This window comes from Carassius carassius, chromosome 17 (genome assembly GCF_963082965.1).
Source record: "Carassius carassius chromosome 17, fCarCar2.1, whole genome shotgun sequence".
Classification (NCBI taxonomy): Eukaryota; Metazoa; Chordata; class Actinopteri; order Cypriniformes; family Cyprinidae; genus Carassius; species Carassius carassius.
Window position 1 is genome coordinate 8448005 of NC_081771.1, and position 18740 is coordinate 8466744.

The window sequence follows — 18740 nt, forward strand, 5'->3', positions numbered from 1 at the left end:
TGTGATGAATAATGCGTTTCTTACCATGTGTGAACTAGTGACACAGTGTTATTTGTATAGGTGTCACTTTTCTGGTGCTAATGCTGTTCTTGTGTTATTTTTCCAATAAGTAACCACCTAGCGTACACTAACAGCTAGCTATCAATGCCTTGGCAGCCACCTATAACACCTTTGCATTGTGTTGGCTGTTCACACTGGGTAACCAAGATGGAAGGCGCAACCAATATTGGCATCCTTGTGGTTTGCAATATTGGCGTGACAATCTGTCCTAGTTGCTGCGCTGGCACATGGGCCGTCTCATACAGTTAGAAAGCAGCATGTACCAGATGCTCACTTATTTCCCTAGATGAAGAAGAATTTTGTCTACTTGCTATCCTTGAATACCAGGAATTTCTGTAGTTTATGTGCCAGCATGGCTCCATGCTGTGATTAAAATGAATATTACATAAAGTAACATAAAGTTTGTGACAATAATTTAAATGTAGTTGCTGTTAAGAAAACTTTGTGTCCATGTGTTTTTGTCAGATTTGATCTTGTTAGTGTGCACATTGCAAGTTGTGATATTTGATTTGCGAACAAGTGGCTCTTATTAACCAGATCTCAATTTGGAAGTCCATTTCTGTCACTGAATAAAAAATTAAAAAGGTCATTGCGACTTTTTCTCTCAGAATTGTGTGATGAAAACTCGCAATTCAGGCTTTTCTTCTCAGAATTGTGAGAAACTCGCAATTGAGAATTATAAAGCAAGATTCTGCAGTTACAGTTTTGATTGCGTGATATAAACTTGGTTGCGAGAAAAAAAAGTCTTGTAAGAAAAAAAGCCAGAATTGTGAGGTTTTATCTCTTTATATCTCACAACTTCTTTATATCTCGCAACTTCTTTTTAATTTTTATTCAGTGGTGGAAATGGGCTTCCATACTTTAATGAGTCAGTATGTTGAATAGATTGGTTGATAATAGAGACCTTTGATAAAATATGTAATTAATATAAATTGCATTACTAAGGTAGTGGTTTCATAATATTGTTTTTTAAAGGGATTGACTGTAAACAAAATTCAGTTACAAGTCTCTGTCCATTTTCTTGAAAATAGTTAAAACTATGATGTAAGAACAGTGAAAGCAACTGATTTCACTTGTTGACTACTTTCAATTTTTTTGTCCTTCCTTCTCTCTCTCTCACACACTCACAAACACACACACACACACACACGTTTCCTAACTTGGCTTGTCTGACAGCGTATTAAGAGTAGTGCAGTAGTTACATGAGCAGTGCAGTGTAGGAGTCAGCAGAAAATGCATGTTGCATTATGGGATTATGTGTGTGAGTTTGTAATGTGATGTATATGGAGTGGCAGAGTTGACAAAGATGGGACTGAGCAGTTGAATAATGGAGAGACATTCACAAATGCATGCGTGTGTGTAGGCAGGGACATGTCTTTACAATGATTTATTGAGTAGGGTCTGGCAGAAGTTCACACTGACGCTTTCTTTATTATGAAACTGAAGTAAAACTTCCTTAAAAGACCTTTGTAAACCCACCACTACCACACAGCACATGCACCACACTTCAACACAGATAGGACATGTAAGTCACCAGGGATATGTGTGTCTGAGTGTTTGCTCATTTGTAATGCATTTGTTCAAGGAGATCAACCCCCCCCCCCCCCAAGAAAAGCATTAATAGTTCAATGCCACTATCTAGCTGGCTTATTTTGTGTTTTGTCATTTTTTGTCAACAGTATATTTTTAATCAGGATGTGTCTTATAATGTGTTTTGTAATTTTGGGATGGAAATAACACTTTTAAATATACCTATATATTTTCCTAATACATTATAGTATATTAATATTTTCACATATGGTCACCCGTTAACATTTTTAGTTTTTTTTTGTCAACTGATGCAGCTTGTTCTGATTCATACATATACAGTAAATGACATAAACAAGAGGTCTCCATGGCATGGATTTCTTAATCCTGCTCCCATAAGATTCTGTCCCGTTCCTCCATAAATATGTTAGATTTTTGTCCCGCTCCCACCAGCAACTTTTACGTTTTGTCCTTCTTTTTCCTGTAAAAGATGGCGGGAGAATGTCTATGGGGATTTTTCATTCTTGGTCTGGTAAGGGTTAATATTTTTATTAAAACTAAAACTATGAAATAAATAAGTAAATGATTATTTAAAATAAATAGTAACTAAAATATGAAAAAATTAAATAAAATATTCCAAATATATTTTGTTTCACCAAAATATGGCACCTGAATAACTAAAAATAAATAAATAAAAATAATAAATGCTATACAGACACATTTAAAATATATATAAAATAAAAATTACAAAAACACAACAAAATTGCCAAAACTTTAAAATTAAAGTGAAAACAGAACATTTGATAAGAGAGTAATAAAAACCAATCCTAGATAGCAGTGGTGTTAAAATAATACTGCTTTTGTAATAAGCACATTGTTATATTTGTTGCAGTCGCCAAAAAAAATTTACTTTCCAAAAAAGCAGAATACTCAACTATAAGTCTGTAAATTATTTAGTTTTTGTTGTGCAATAGATGAATAATACAAATAACATTCTCTGTTGAAAAAAATGCATTTGAGTAACTATTATTGTAATTTTAGATCATTATATTTTGTGGAGTCCAACATGTCATGGCACTACGTCCCGCACTCATATCAGTATCTTCCTGCCCGTATCAGTACTCCGCAGTCAAAACTTGTCCTGCACTTGTATACGGATCAAACCTCTAAACCAAACTCTGAGATGAGGTGACCATATTTATTTTATATTCAAATAAAAGTGAATTAAAATCTTTTTTATTATTTACAATGTTGTTTAATTTGTATCTCCAAGTAATTATGAGTATCCAACATATCAGCCAGCCAGTGCTTATGTCTAGTTCCTATAGTATCCTGTGGGGTGGACATATGTTGGGAATGGCTTCTGTTGGTTCTCTGCCGAGCGAGGCAGTTGGCGCGGGGAGGTGCGGTCTGTTGTGGCACGGGTCAAACACTGAACTGCCCCTCTGCAAACCCTAGATTTCCCTTTTTATCTTCTCCATTGACAAATGCTTTCTATTTATACCTCTCCCACACATCTCTCCATCATACTATTGGTCCCTCAGTCCACTTTTATATATCGCTTTTCAAGGAGGAGATAAATCACTTGTCCACCCGCTATCGACAGAAGACATGGACACATTCTTGTCAATCTGTTGAGAGGCTGAAGATGATAAACACAAACACACAAACACACGGACCATCTGTTAGACAGCGAGAGGGCAGAATCTCCTGCACCCACACAGGAGTTCACTCATAAGAAACACAGCGTACACAGAGTTTGTGGGCAGTCCCATTACACCGTAACAGTGATTTCAAGCTGTGTGAGTTCATGCCGACCCGTGAGCGAGCCGTGTGGATCCAGCAGACAGCTGGCTGTCAGAGGATTGACTAAGCCCATTAAAAGAGGTGATTTTTAAGTAGGAATAAAGGAAGGGCGAGATGAAGTACGTTAGAGGGATTTGCCTGAGCACCTACAGTTTTCTAACAACGCACCCCTGTCTCAGTGCTAGAGTTTTGTCTAAACTCGAAACACAGTTTTAATCCAGTTAACAGCATCACACTGATCCGCTTTAAGAAATTATGTACATAGTGGCCAAACTGATTAACGTTTGCTGCCTGATGATTTAAATGTTTGTTGCACTTTTTATAGCCCTCGGTTTCAAAACCATTAAGCTCTAGCAAGCAACTGTATCTGATATGAATGCTTTAGCACAAGAATGTTATTTAAATGTGAAGTTGTCTACATCATCTGTTTAGCTATAGAACTGCTGTTTTAGGTGGATCAACTACTAGATATGAATTGTAGATGTAATGGTACTGCTAACTTTTTCAGCGGCTTTGTTCAGGATACGTTTGTCTCCATCCATTTTCTTCATAGGAATTTTGAAAAACTACTTTAAACCAAAAAACAAGCTTTGAGGTGAATCATAACTCTACAAGCTTGGATTTGAGTCCAAAATGTTTTTGAAAGACATAAAAAGGATAAGAATAGGCCTATGTGTGTTTCTTTTTTTTTATGAGACAACGATTCAATATAAAACTATTTATCAAGTCATTGATTCTAAATCTTAAATACAATATTTTGCCACTTATTCAATTATATACAAGATCTCTTTTTTTATGCAGTTATTATATTTGTGGTAACTAGTAAATAGTCTTTTGTGGATAGTTATGTCATTTCTCTTTCTGGTATGTTAAAAGCTATGCACCTTTGACTTCTATAAGTGCATTATTGTAAATGAATATTTTTGTTTGTGTTTTCAGTATTGGAGGAAATTCCTATACATAACCATGCAGTTTTTTTTTAGTTTATACTTTAGATTATTTAAAATCTTTACCATTTTCTGTTCACTGATGTTTATCAAGATTTTCAAAACATGATGTATTCTCTGCCTTTCCGGAACCTTCATTACTTTCTATTAATTGCAAGCAAATCTATGTAAAGTCGACTCCGCCCATTTTAGGAGTTACCTGAACAACTTACTGATTCCGTTTCCCTCTAGTCCAATCAGCTCATGAATAATGCAGCTCTGTCCCTCCCTATCCTCTTTGATGTTATTATCTGATAAATTAAACATGCAAAATTGGTTGTGGTAGTACATGGCATCCATATTTATTGAGCTCTTATGTGTGGGCAGTTGGAAGAGAACCACAGTGAATCTGAGCAGCAAAAAAAGACTCTAATAAAAAGATAAATGGAATGATGGATATGGTGATGAGACTACTTCAAAAGCTTGTACAAAGTTAGATTTTTTTATACATACGTGTGTGTGTGTATACTGTACATATACAGTAGTCAGTAGTAAGTCAGTTTACATTTCCAAACATAATTTTTGCCATTAATTGTAATAATTCAGTGAGATTTGTGTTTGCACAATGAGTCTGATAGCAGCCAGTGCTCCACACAGAGATCTGATCTGATCATCATCCGTCTGTCTGGAATAACATGAAGAAACAGAACAAACTGAGACAGACTCAATCCAGAAGAACTGTGGCAACGTCTCCAAGACACTTCAAGAAACCTACCTGCAAAGCTACCTAAAAAAAACAATGCACAGGTGCACCTAGGACAAAAGTTTTTTTTTTTTTTAACACATAGCGTGGTCACACCAAATGTTGATTTAATTTAGTTAAGTTAATAGATATTAATAAAATCTATTTATGTCTTTATTTTTGACGGCATCCTCAATTTACAGCATTTTTACACAAGTGCCTAAAACTTTTCACAACACTGTAGCTTTCTTGAAGGTTTCTTGAGGCATTTTGGAGACATTGCCACAGTTCTTCTGGATTGAGTCTGTCTCAATTTCTTCTGTTTCTTCATGTCATTCCAAACAGCAGATGATGATGAGATCAGATCTCTGTGTGGAGCACTGGCTGCTGTGTTTGTATATATATATATATATATATATATATATATATATATATATATATATATATATATATATATATATATATATATATATATATATATATATATATATATATATATATATATATATATACACACATACACAAACACACACACACTATATATATATATACTTTATATATACTGTCATTTTTCAAAATTCAACTACCAGTTGTTAATTATTATGGTGTCTCTCACAAATTCATCTTCCAAGAAGACCGTATCTTATTGTACTTTTCTGTTAGCAGGGTTTTACCTTATGCTAGTAATTTCATGTTAAGATTGTATTAACTGGAGCTTGTTCTAACACAAAGACTTGTTTCTTGGAGAGGAAGAGAGAGGAGATAGAGGTAGAAGTGGGAATAGAAGCTGACCACAGGCTCCCCTTTTATGCTGTATGTGCCCCTCTAGAGAAAGTGTGTGTGGGTGGGCTGGCAGGCACACTGTTTGATCCTCACAGGTAGCCCTACATCTTTAATGAGACCCTATAAACCCTCCCCATCTCATTTTCTTTACCTTCCCCTGGCCTTTCTTTGGGCCTATTTAAACCTGTTATTAACATCTGTTTTGGGCATCTAAAACTAAATCTAAAAATTTGGATTTAAAAATATTATGATTATTTAATATCTAATATATAAACAATATTTAATATAATGTGTCACCAATTGCTCACAATGTCTGCATTTATTTGATTAAAACAGTATAGTAAATTCAGTGATGTGAAATATTTATATTTCAATATATTACATTTTTTTTTCTATTTCTTTGATGGCATTTATAACTTTATATTTTTACAGTGTTCTGAGCCGGACACGCATTACAGTATGGTAAGGGGCATAACATTTCCGTCACGCGCTTGAGCTATTCAGCTGGCCAATCAGAGCACACCTTTCTTTTCAGACCAATGAGCTTTGTAAAAAAAATGACGTGTTTCACAAAATGCAGGGCATAGAGGAAAGACAATGATGTACAGTTTGTGGAAAATAATGTTTTTTGCTTTTTAGCAACATCATATGACCCCTTTAAATAATAAATTGGAAAAGGAAGTTTAAATGGTGATCTAAGCACTTGTAATTCGATGGATGTTAATAGTAGATTCCTATCTCTTTCTTTCAGTAAAGCTAAATATGTGGTTGTTGTAGCAGATTCCGGTGCCCAGTATTCAGCAAAAATTAACTGTACTATTTGTGCAGCCTATTAGACTATTCTTGTCTTTGTTTGTGAGAAAAGAACTGATACAGGATAGAAAGAGTTCTCATTTGAGCGGTTCTGTAAGGCAGACAGTCATTGACTTAATCAGTGAAGTAGCCAATCAGTGAGTGTGTTTGTGTGTGTGTGCATATGCATTCTGGAGAGGGCCCGGCCGTATGCCAGATATAGCTGCTTCATAATTGATATGAGCTTCCTGGAGCATTGTTCTGTGTGTGTGTGTGTGTGTGTGTGTGTGCTGTTGCTGACGATATGTGTACGTTATCATGGATAACTTGAGGCATGAGCCAGGAGCAAAGACGTGTCCATCACATCACTGAACCATGGTGGGCTTTGTAGTGAATGCTTAAGATCCAGTCTTGGGATATTTCACAGATACACTTTCTTCTGGAGGTTAAAGAAAGTTCAACAGAACATCCCTTCAGGCGAGAGTGATTTTCAGGACAGATAAATAGAAAATTTGTATGGATTTGTTTCCAAAGCTATCCAAAAAAAGGTTGTTAAATTGCATTAAAAATCATGTTTCGAATTTCATGGACCCATAAAGTAATGGATATATGGCATTGTATTAAATGATTGCCATATATTTATATACCATAGTATTTACCTCGTATTTTGCAAGTAAGTATACATCAGTTGTTAGTCCACATGTCTATCCTCTATTTCAGAGGTTCTCAGTCTTTAATAAGTTGTTCAGATGGGACTGAATCAAGTCTACTGAAGCCTCAGAGTTGTTTCATTAATAAATGATTCTGGTTTAAAACAATAAAAGGATATTAAAATCTGTCAGGAAACGGCCTACGCATATAAAAAGGACCTTAGACTTAGACTTAAAGTTTGTAGCATTTAACATTTTTAAATTGCTGACATAATAGACCGAACAGAAATGGTGATCAAGCGAGCAGAGAAAATGTCACAGCAGCTAGTTCACAAATAATGGGGAATTAAGGAATAGTTCACCCAAAAATGAACATTTGAATTTTCTCACTCTGTGGCCATCCATAATGTAGATTAGGTTGTTTTCTTCATCTGAATGAATTTAGAGCATCACTTGCTCATTAATGAATCCTATGCAGTGAATGGGAGTTCAAACACCTGATAAAACATCATAGTATTCCACAAGTAATCCATGACTATCCATGATTTTGGGTCAACTGTTCCTATAGCATATATTTTGAAGACAATAATTTCTTTGTGTTTAAGTGATCCACGTTGCACTGCCTATAGACCAGTACTTAAGACAGCTCTATAGATCTGTATAGCTGTATAGAGATTTGTGTTAAGCCAGTTTCCCATTTACTTCTGCATTACGGTGATAAAGTGAGACCCAGAGGGAGTATGGTTGAGGGGTCAGACCTATATCCTCACACATTAACAGTGCATGAATCAGTCTCACCTTACAGTCCATGCACACAAACACTCACTCATATTCACGTCATACATTTTTTGTATAAAAGTTTCCATTTTGTTGTTTTTCCTTGAATTATTTGTTGGTGTGTGGGTTATAGTTCAAGAGTGTCTGCTTGATAATTATTCTCGACAGTGTTTTCTTTGATTTCTGCAATGAACAAGAGAAAATATTACCTAGACCTACATCAATATTTTTTTCTTAAAAGCGTGAGTACAGAGATTAATATTTTCTCTATTCATTATAAAACCTTCCACAAAAGTATTAATATTTTCATTAATTGATAATAAGAAATGTTTCTTGAGCTCCATATCAGCACCTTAAAATAATTTCTGAAGGATCACGTGACACTGAAGACTGAAGTAATATGTTTTAATATATTAAAATAGAAAATAGTTCTTATTTATTGTCACAAAATATTAGTATTTTACTGTATTTTTGGTCCAGTAAATGCAGTTTTGATGAGCATAAGAGACTTATTATTAGAAATATTACTGAAAAACTATTGTATGTATAGTTTATTAGTATATTATGGATTTATGATTTTTCTGCTGTGTATCGCTCTGCTTCTTCCATCAGTGGAGGGCTTTATAATAATGCTGTCAGTTTCACCTTGGAGAAACTGACAGTGTTTATCTTATGGAATATTAGATGTGATTGTACTTTGTTTTTTATAAACAATGTGAGTCACAGCTGGTCTGAGAACGATAAGCTACTTCTATTATTATGTTGTTTTCTGTTCCCTGTAGCTTGACCCCAGCTCCTTGGTTGGGTCGTTTTGTGTGATTTGGATCCTGTGAGATCAATAATCCTTAAGACTAATCATTGCGACAATAGTCTACCCAGTCATCTATAATAGCATTGACAGGACTCAACAATGCAAGACCATAATGCATTTTGAATGTGTTCTAATGCATGCGAAATATAACCCAACCTATAACCTTAGGGATTCAATTGCCAAAGCATATGAAGAGGTGGTAAAAATACAGAGTATGTCTGAAATGTTGACATACAAACTTACCTTTTATTCATGGTCAGTGAAGTCCAAAATGATTTGTTACTAACATTCTTCCTAATATCATCTTATATGAATGAAGAAATCCATACAGGTTTGGAACGACATAAGCATGAGTGAATGAGGATTTTTATTTTTGGGTGAACAATCCCTTTAATGGATTTGCTTGGCTTATAGTTTAAGTTGCAGAATATTTTAGGGTAAAAGTTATATATATATTTTCTCTGTTAATCCTCCATTCCAGTTTAATATGCTGAGACAAGTGTAAATAAACCAATCACAGGTTGATTTTCCCAAAAATTGTAAACACTTTGGCACTAAAACCAGCCAACACAACAGAATTTCTTTAACCAATGGCATGAGTTCGGGGTGTGGCTATTCGTTTGTTCAGCCAATTGCAGACGGGTGACTAATGTAATTTAATTTGATGATGTTAGTTCAGTTCTGTTGGGTTTGGACATAAATGTGCCTGTAGTTTTATCAGACTTTTTGTGCTCAAAACCTGTAGTATAGTGTGCCGTAATCAGATAAAACATGGTACGATGTCAATAAATAAGACTGATATTCCAAGATCATACAGAATTTTATATATATATATATATATATATATATACATCATCAGATATATTTAAAGAGGCAAAAATCACGTCTCACTTTTCTTAACCACAGTCATTAATGTCCAAAACACAATGCTGGTCTCACATCTTAGGGCACTGGTCCACCAGAGACAATAAAAAAACCCTGAAAGAATTGTTTTAATGTGTAGTCGTGTTATAAGTGCTTTATAAGCATATATGAGTGTTGTATCTCCTCCAGGTCTGATAGTGTTGAACATGAATGATAATGTAATTATACATAAAACAATTAGAATCAAATCACACATCAGATAAATATATACTTTTTATGTGCATAAATCAGGATGTTTTCTCATAAAGCATGTATATGACATTTTAAGTTCAAGTTCAAGTTAGAAGATATAGGTATATTTTTAGCAATAGCGAAAAAAACATTGTATGGGTCAAAATTAGCAATTTTTCTTTTATGTCAAAAATCATTAGGATATTAAATAAAGATCATGTTCCATGAAGATATTTTGTAAATTTCCTACCATAAATATATAAAAACTTATTTTTTTGATTAGTAATGTGCATTGCTAAGAATTTATTTGGATTCATTTGAACTTCAAAGGCGATCCTCTCAGTATTTGCATTTTTTTTTTTTGCACCCTCAGATTTCAGATTCTCAAATAGTTGCATCTCTGCCAAATATTGTCCAATCCTAATAAACCATACATCAATGGAATGCTTATTTATTCAGCTTTCAGATGACGTATAAATCTAAATTTTGAAAAATTGACACTTAAGACTGGTTTTGTGGTCCTGGGTAACACACACACACACACACACACACACACACACACACTTATTTATTTATTTATTTATCTAAGAATTCAGTTCTCATTGCATTTACCATCCTCAGCAGTCTGTTTCCAAATGATTCAGTCATTAACAATTCATTACCATTATCATTACATTTCCAAGTGATCATTATCATCCAGTTATTGAAAATGATTGATTGATTTGTATTTTTCTAACATTTTAAGTTCCCAAAAATCCTGCAACACTGTATCCACTGTAAAGACTGTCTGTAGGTTTTATGAAGGGCACACAAAGCAGTCCTGTAACTGTAACTGATTAAGCAGATCTCAAATGGGTAGATATCTTATATAGATAGCAGTATCTATTCATTGTCGATCACTAATTTTAATCCATGAAGCCCCTCTCCTCATTCTTATACCTCAAACCAGCTGCTTTTTCAGCCAAGTTCCCGACTTGGTTACTTGGAATCAAGCATGAGCAGGGGGCAGAGGTGGGCATCTCCCTCTGGTTTTAGGAGTTCATGTGTGCTTCCAGGCAGTATATATATGAAATCATCAAACTCCCACATATTAGAGACCTACATACCTGTGTGTCTGTTTGTTTGTGTGTGAGCTGCTACATGTTTGTATGAAAGCATTGATTTTATGATGTTGATTAAAAAGACAGATTTTCCCTCCCATCCTTTGGCTTTCCATCAGATACATTTGTTCTCCTCTCTTATGCTGGCAGAGAGAGGAGGCGGACTTTCATATTTAGACTATCAATGCTCTGCATGTGAAGGACTGTGTGTTTCATCCTGCATCTTGTCTGGGTTTGTGTGTGTGGTTCCTCTGCTGGTACGTGTTGCATAAAGTGCAAGTGTTTCTGTGTGCGTTGGTTTCTTGAGAGCTTCTGCCTTTTTGTGGGGCTTGAAACCGACAGTATGAGTTGCGGTTACGAGCCACTTGATTAAATTATGAAGACCAATTGATTATGCTCTTTCTGTCAGTCAGGTGAACATGCCAGGCCCTAATTTGATCTCTTTGTAGCTAATGCAATCTGTGTTACAGCTATCAACAGTGATTGGGATTAATAGAAGCAACAGAGTGGGGAGAATATTGTGAGATGATTGTGTCTGTCTGATCTTTGTTCATTAGAGAAAAAGAAGAAGCTTCTGTTACCTGACACTTTAAGCATCTCCAGGCCGAAGGAAGTATTCATCTCTCAGTATTTGGCAGTGTTTGTCTTTCCTGTATGAAAGCTGGTGGACCAAACCTGCAATTACTGTCTCTGCAATTGCCTGTTTGCCTTTGTCAGTCTGTCTGCTGTCTGAAATCAGACAGGAAATGAAATCCTGCTCTTCACAAACAATGCCAAGTGTTAAACTACTTTCTTTTATCCCAGCATCAGTTTCAGAAATGGCTTCAACTAAACATTGCTTTGTTTTTAGCATCCTAACTAGGCCAATGTAGCTTTAACTTTAGCTTGACCAATAATGTCAGTTTGGGGTGCAGATGATCTGTTTGTTTGACCAATTGCAGGCCTGGGAGTGTTTAGGAAATATGTCATTATTATTTTTTTTCTGTTTGGTCAAAATAGTGGTACAGAAAAAATACTTTATATTTAAGCAGAAAGGTATGAACAGTTGAATAGTTAGGGCAAAAAGTCATTGTTACAAATCCTTCAGCCATGACATGTTATTATGTTGAAAAATGTCCTGCTTAACATTTATTGTGGAGACTGTGATCTTTTTTTTCAAGATTCTTTGAAGAACAGAAATTTCAAAAGAACAGCATTTATTTGAAATTGAAACCTTTTGTAACATTATTAAGCCTTTAACTATCACTTTTGATCAGTTTAATGCATCATTGCTGAATACAAATATTCATTTATTTCAATAAAAACACTCTGACCCTAAAAGTTTAAATAGTAGTTTAGAACTTAAAAAGCTCGAACTAGTGATTCTATAAAAACTACTTAAAAGTACTTTGCATGTAAAAGTATCAGACATGGTTTTAACTCGAGAAAACAGAATGATTCAGAGGTTGATTGTATTTTTTTTTCCTTTTCGAGTGATTATTAAAGGTTAAAAAAGTTTAAAAGCATCTCTGCAATTTCCTGTCCATTTCCTACATATCACATCTACCCTTAAATACCACATTAGCATCTCCGAAGCATACTCTCTATTCTCCTAGCACCCTTTTGAGACTCCAAAACCCCCTTTGCTTACTATTCATCTACTGCTCTTTGCAGCTGTCTGTGGTCTTTAAGGATGCCTCTTTATATGTTTGTCAGACAGGGAGGCATTTTGTATTTTGTTCTGTGAGATGCTTTTAACTGGATTTAGTCAAATTTTAGAGAAAAATACACATCAAATTTTTTTTCTTTCACATGTCTAAAAAAGTTTTAGTATTTAATAGACAAAACATCAAACCCATCTACTGAAAGTGAATGTAGCGTTCAAATGCTATCAGTTATGATTTCTTGCTATTATAGTGCCGACCTTTTCAACTGTTTTGAGGCGGTTTGAAGCTTTTGATGCTAGAAACTGTTGTGGCACAATGTGCAGTGGGAGAGCGGTCTTTTGTTCCTGTGACGAATAGGATGGCCCCTCAGGCCCCTCTTGACTCCTCAGTGAGTCTAACAGAATATTAAAGTAAAGATATGCTCTTTTTCTTTGCTGTAAAAAGCATTGCCCACCAGGATTCGCATCGGATGGGTCTTTTTCAACTCTGCCGTGACTTTACAGATGAACAGAATGAAAAGCGACTGCTTTGAAAGGATGATAGACGGTAGTGAATAACTATAGCGACAGAGTGAATGGATAGATGAACCGATGAACAGGAGACTCATAACTAATAAACACCGCATCATCTCTGATACAGTACATTTGTTAAAGTGTGTCATTTGAAAGGCGTTGTGTTCTTTTTAAAGCACACAAACATTTGATGAACATTTAAAAAGTGTGTAATAGCTTCTAAATCATTGATGTCATCTTCCTTGCTTTTACAGTATGTTCTATCTATCTATCTATCTATCTATCTATCTATCTATCTATCTATCTATCTATCCTTTTTAAACAATAGAACAATTAAAGGCTATAGCATTTTGTACATTTAATAAACAATGTTTGAAGATAATCAAAATAAAGTATTAATGTTAAGTAATAAAGAACTCTTATCTGGTATAAAGAAAAATTCTTTTAATATTGAATAATATAGAATGAATGGTACTTCTGATAAGATTATCGTTTGCAGTTAAGTCTCTTATGTGCACCAAGGCTCAATTTACTTGATCAAAACAGTAAAAATAGTAACATTGTGAAATATTATTAGAATTTTAAATAAATGTAAAGATATTTTAGCATGAAATGTATTCATGTAAAAGCTGAGGTTGCATCACATAGTCCTTGAGGAATTTTAAGTTTCTTAATTTCTTTTAAATGTAATATTAATTTGATTAAATATTTTCATCAAACCCTTTCAAGTATTGCTTGAAATGCATGCATAACTAATATTTCTCTCACGTTTTCTCATGTATAGAAGCTGATTTTTATGCTAAGAACCTGTTCACAAAGAATGCATTCTATCTATGCTATTTTTAAATGCTGATATGCAGTAATGTACTCAAGTCAGATATGTATCTTTGGTAGTTTCATCTTCAGCATCTAACATCATAAACTCCATGCTTTTGCTCCGTTCAGTAAGAAGTTAAAGAGAGTTCAGTGTTTGAAACCATATCTCAAGACCCCTGGTTTACATTTCTGACTATTTTCCTCCAGTTTTTAGATTTGTCCTTTATGAATGGTACCAAATAGGGTAAAAAGCCATAGCCAAATAAGGGGACTACACTGGTCCATAAACAGAAGCACATTGTGAAAAATGAGGAAGAAGGTTATACAATCTTTTAGTCAGTTGGAGGGAAAGGTCAGAGAGATGCTAAAACTGCTTTTTCTGTTGAACCCTTCTGGCTTAGACACTTAAATGCTTGCAGTAATGTACAGCTCATGCTCTCTCAGCCTGCTGGGGGTTGAGTCTCATCCACCTGAGTGCCGCCAGACTTCTTAGCTCACAGGAGTGGAAGTGGTGTTTTAAGAAGCCAGTTTCATTCCACCAGCGGATATTGATTGACGCAGGCAAACTCACATCTGAGCGCTCCCGTCTTACCACCCATGACTGGAAAGCATTTCTTTCTACTCCTGTTATTCCATGTGAATTGGGTGGGGGGGCTGGAGGCCATTAACTGACTGCCATCGACACACAGACTTCTAGCCACCTGTCTCTCTGTCTTCCTGAGGGACTAAGGCATTCTGGTGGTTAATGTGTGGTGGGAAACTCATCAAAGATTTATTAGCATCCTCTTTCGATTAGAGAATGGGTTAATAAAAGTTATAGTTCTGTGGGATACTGCAGAATGGACATCTTAATGGATAGATGCTGTTGTTATGTTGATGGTTGTTTAATTTGTTGCATTCCTGTGGCAGGGGAATGTAGCGACTCGTGTCAAGGGTGTTGAGCTATGCTAAAATGCATCTTGTGTTGTGTCGATAGGCAGTGAGTGATTTTCACAGAGGAGACGGAAGTAAACCGGGCATGTGGGAACAAAGGGAGGACAGGGGACAGATGAATGAGCACATGTTAAGTTAGGAAAAAGACGGAGAGAAATAGAGGGAGCAGGTGCAAGGACAAAAGAATAGTATTTTTTGCCAAAAATGATTAAAACTTTGTACACTCAAAACAGATTATGATTCTTGTCAAATTGTTTGCTTGGGAAAAACGATTATGTTTGACATAAGTTTACCTTGTGATTACTTGACCAGTCGATTCTTACTGTTGAAAACATTCCAGGATTTTTCTCCATATAGTGTACTTTATTGTGGACCAATGAGTTGAAGGTAGGGCTGGGCGATATATCGAATATTAGCAATAATATCAGAATAATTTTGACGACGATGTACAATTTGAATATATCGGGAATATCGAATATTTCAAATTCAAGCATACTTTCCCAAAAGAACGCGCCGAATGTCCAAAAAAGGAACCTGTAACTGCTGACTGCTCTACGCCCCTCTACTACGAGAGCTTTAATGATAGCGGTTGCCAGATAACAAGAGTTTAAATCTCAGAATCAGAGCTCCACTGTTACAAGGATACATTTTCTGCCCAGTGTTTGCTTATTTTAAGCAATCTGGCAACCATGCGCACGTGCTCATTCCTCATTGCGGAAGAGCCGCCGACGATAATCTGAAAATACTAACAAGCTGGAATTGAGCGATCTAATGAAAGCGTCGTTCAGCCGGTCTGTGTTCTGTCGTGAGATCTCAACTGTATTGTTTGCGTTTGTGATCGCAAAATAAATGCACTTACTCGACCGCTGATGTTTGAATAGAGAAACATAGGCTATGGCCATTTGGAATTACTATTGGGGAATTTCACTGATATGTTTACCAGTTTCCATAATATAGACAGAGAAAATGCAAAAGTCTTTGGTATTCATTTATATATATTTATATATAAGAAATAGCTATGTGCTTCAGCAACTAGCTCCCCATCTAAGAGGGTTTTTAGTGTCAGTAGGAACATAGTTTCATGCCACAGAGCTTCTCTTAAAACCACAGACATGTGTTCTTAGCTTAAAAACTTGTTAAAATAATTAAAATAAAATACTTATCCCAGTTGCATAGTTTAAATTGTGAATTGCATGCACTAAAAAGTTGACAGAATGCACTTTCTGCAACTGTTACTTAATTTGCACTGCTTCAGTTACATATAGGCCTACATGTATTCATTTAATAAAAAGCAGTAAGTGATCTCTTGGTCTAGATTTTTTAACTGCTTAAATTAGCTGTTTAATCTAAATGTTTTTTTGTTTTTTTTAATTGGCAAAAGAAAATCATGTTTTATTTTTTATTATTTAAATGCAAATGCAAACATATTGAGATATATATCGAATATCGTAAAAAATTTGACAATATCGAGATGATATTTTTTTTTGTATATCGCCCAGCCCTAGTTGAAGGTCCAAATTGCAGTTTCAATGCACCTTTCCAATTACGTAATGTGTGACGCGCATTGCAGAGCTAGTGCAAGATGAGCATTTGTGGTTAAAAGTGTCTAGTTTTTATATATATATATATATATATATATATATATATATATATATATAGATTTAGATATAGATATCTATATATATCTATATCTATATATATAGATATATATATATATATTAGGGGTGTAACGGTTCACAAAATTCACGGTTCGGTTCGATACGATACACTGGTGTCACGGTTTCGGTTCGGTACGTTTTAGATACAGCAAAAAGAAAAAATTGGCAGATAAATTTCCTTGATTTTTAAAAAATGTTTTATTTATTAAAACTAACAAAGTATGTTTTTTTTTTTTACATTGAACAATGATGGAGCTATTCTTTACCCATCTTCTGTAGTGTTTTCTTAGCAGCATACTGTATAAAACAAAAACAGCTCCTTATAAAAAAATTAAAATGTTATATTATTGTAGTAGTTATGAACAAATACAAAGATGTAACTTTTTATATGGAACTCTATAACTCTTTATATTGAGTGTGTTTTTACTCAATTGGTTCTCTATAGGGCTTATGTTTTTTGGAACAAAGCAGGAATTACGGTCTGTCTGAAATGAGCTTGTGAAGGAATATTGTAACGGGGCTCAATTACATTAAGCATGTTCTTAAAACCTACGTTTTCCACTACAGAGTGGGCCTTTCACACAGGACGCGGTATGCGCGGCGCTTGCCGCTGGGTTCAGCGTTGCCCTTCAGATACAACGCGATTTGCGCTGCGCTGCGCTGCGCTGCGCTATGGCGTAGGCGGAGTTTTAAAAACTTTTAGCGGGAGCTCTATCATAGTCTGTTGTTCCTTGAATGGAGATATGTCTACATGACACAGCTTTCCTGACGATGTCCCTATACTACCTCAAACTTGTATCGTACAGCTCAGGAAATTCTGACACACACAGTACTGTACTAGCCGTTCATTCATTTTGATTTCCGTGCTTGTTTTGGATCCTATTGGTCACGCAGGTAATCGTCACAGAGCGCAGCGGCAAAAGTTGAACTATTTTGAATTTTGACCGCGGCAAATGATGCGCACCGCTGCGCTTGCGCTTTTGGTCGACGGAGCAACAAAACGTCCTTACGCGGAGCAAGCCATTGAGATGAATGGGTTTTATACCGCAGCGCCACGCATACCACGTCCTGTGTGAAAGGCCCATAAAGGTGCTCGCTCACTTACAGGGAATCCAAAGTACACCCAAAGACCAGACCTGTTGGTTATTGGAGGATCTTCTATTTCTGGTCTGTTAAACGCATTGGCCATTTTGCAACGAGCCTTCAGCGCGTACTAAGTGAGCAAGCGCCTGACTGAGTAGCCTAACATAAACTTATAAGTTGGTGTTTTTTTCTTCTTCGGGGGTGTCAGGGGCGTTGCCTGTTACGTCGTTTGGGTTATTGGGCTACCTTGTTGAACGCATATCATTATATTTCACAATTTTTTTTTATTTTCCAAATATAATTAATTAGTCCAACGAACCGTTTGGTCCATAATGCGTTCCGCGTACCGAACCGAAAGCCTCGTACCGAACGGTTCAATACGAATACGCGCATCGTTACACCCCTATTATATATATATATATATCTTTGATTACAGGGAGTGAGTAAATTAACAGAGAATTTTAATTCTGGATTGAACTAATCCTTTAAACACCAAAAGTTGTAGAGAAGAAGGTGCTGAATATTTCTGCATCATATTCACCACAATTCACCAAAATTCTACTGTTAAATTTGATTAAATGTTGGGTGTTTAATTATCTAACCTGTTCACACCAAGAAGATTAACTAATAATGATATGTTTTTTTTGTTTTTGTTGTTGTTTTAAATCACTTTAATTTGAAAAGAATTCCAGGGTCCAAACATTAACGGCATTGATGAACAATATCGTTGCAATCACTTTCACAATGATTGTTTTTTACCTGATGAACAATGAAAACATTGACAGCCAATCCGAATCCATCCTGGCAGTAAACAGAAGTGCATTATGTGCTCATAATAACAGAAGGATATTGTGTATTGGTGTGGATGTTGATATAGTTACCCTTATATTATTGTATATAAGTCCTGGGTTTTTATAGAATAAAAATTCATGCGGATTTGTAACCACACACGGATTTCATTTTTGGTTCATTTTGGTTCATTTCACTTAAATTCAAATTTTTTATTTAAACATTTTTCAGAGA

The 18740-nt window shown here is 35.3% G+C and overlaps 1 protein-coding gene across 1 annotated transcript in view; it reads left to right on the forward strand.

The window, feature by feature from the left end:
* The window catches only part of tex264a (testis expressed 264, ER-phagy receptor a), a 62467-nt gene that overhangs the window by 14549 nt on the left and 29178 nt on the right, over positions 1-18740 (forward strand). The gene's annotated exons all lie outside the window — the stretch shown is intronic.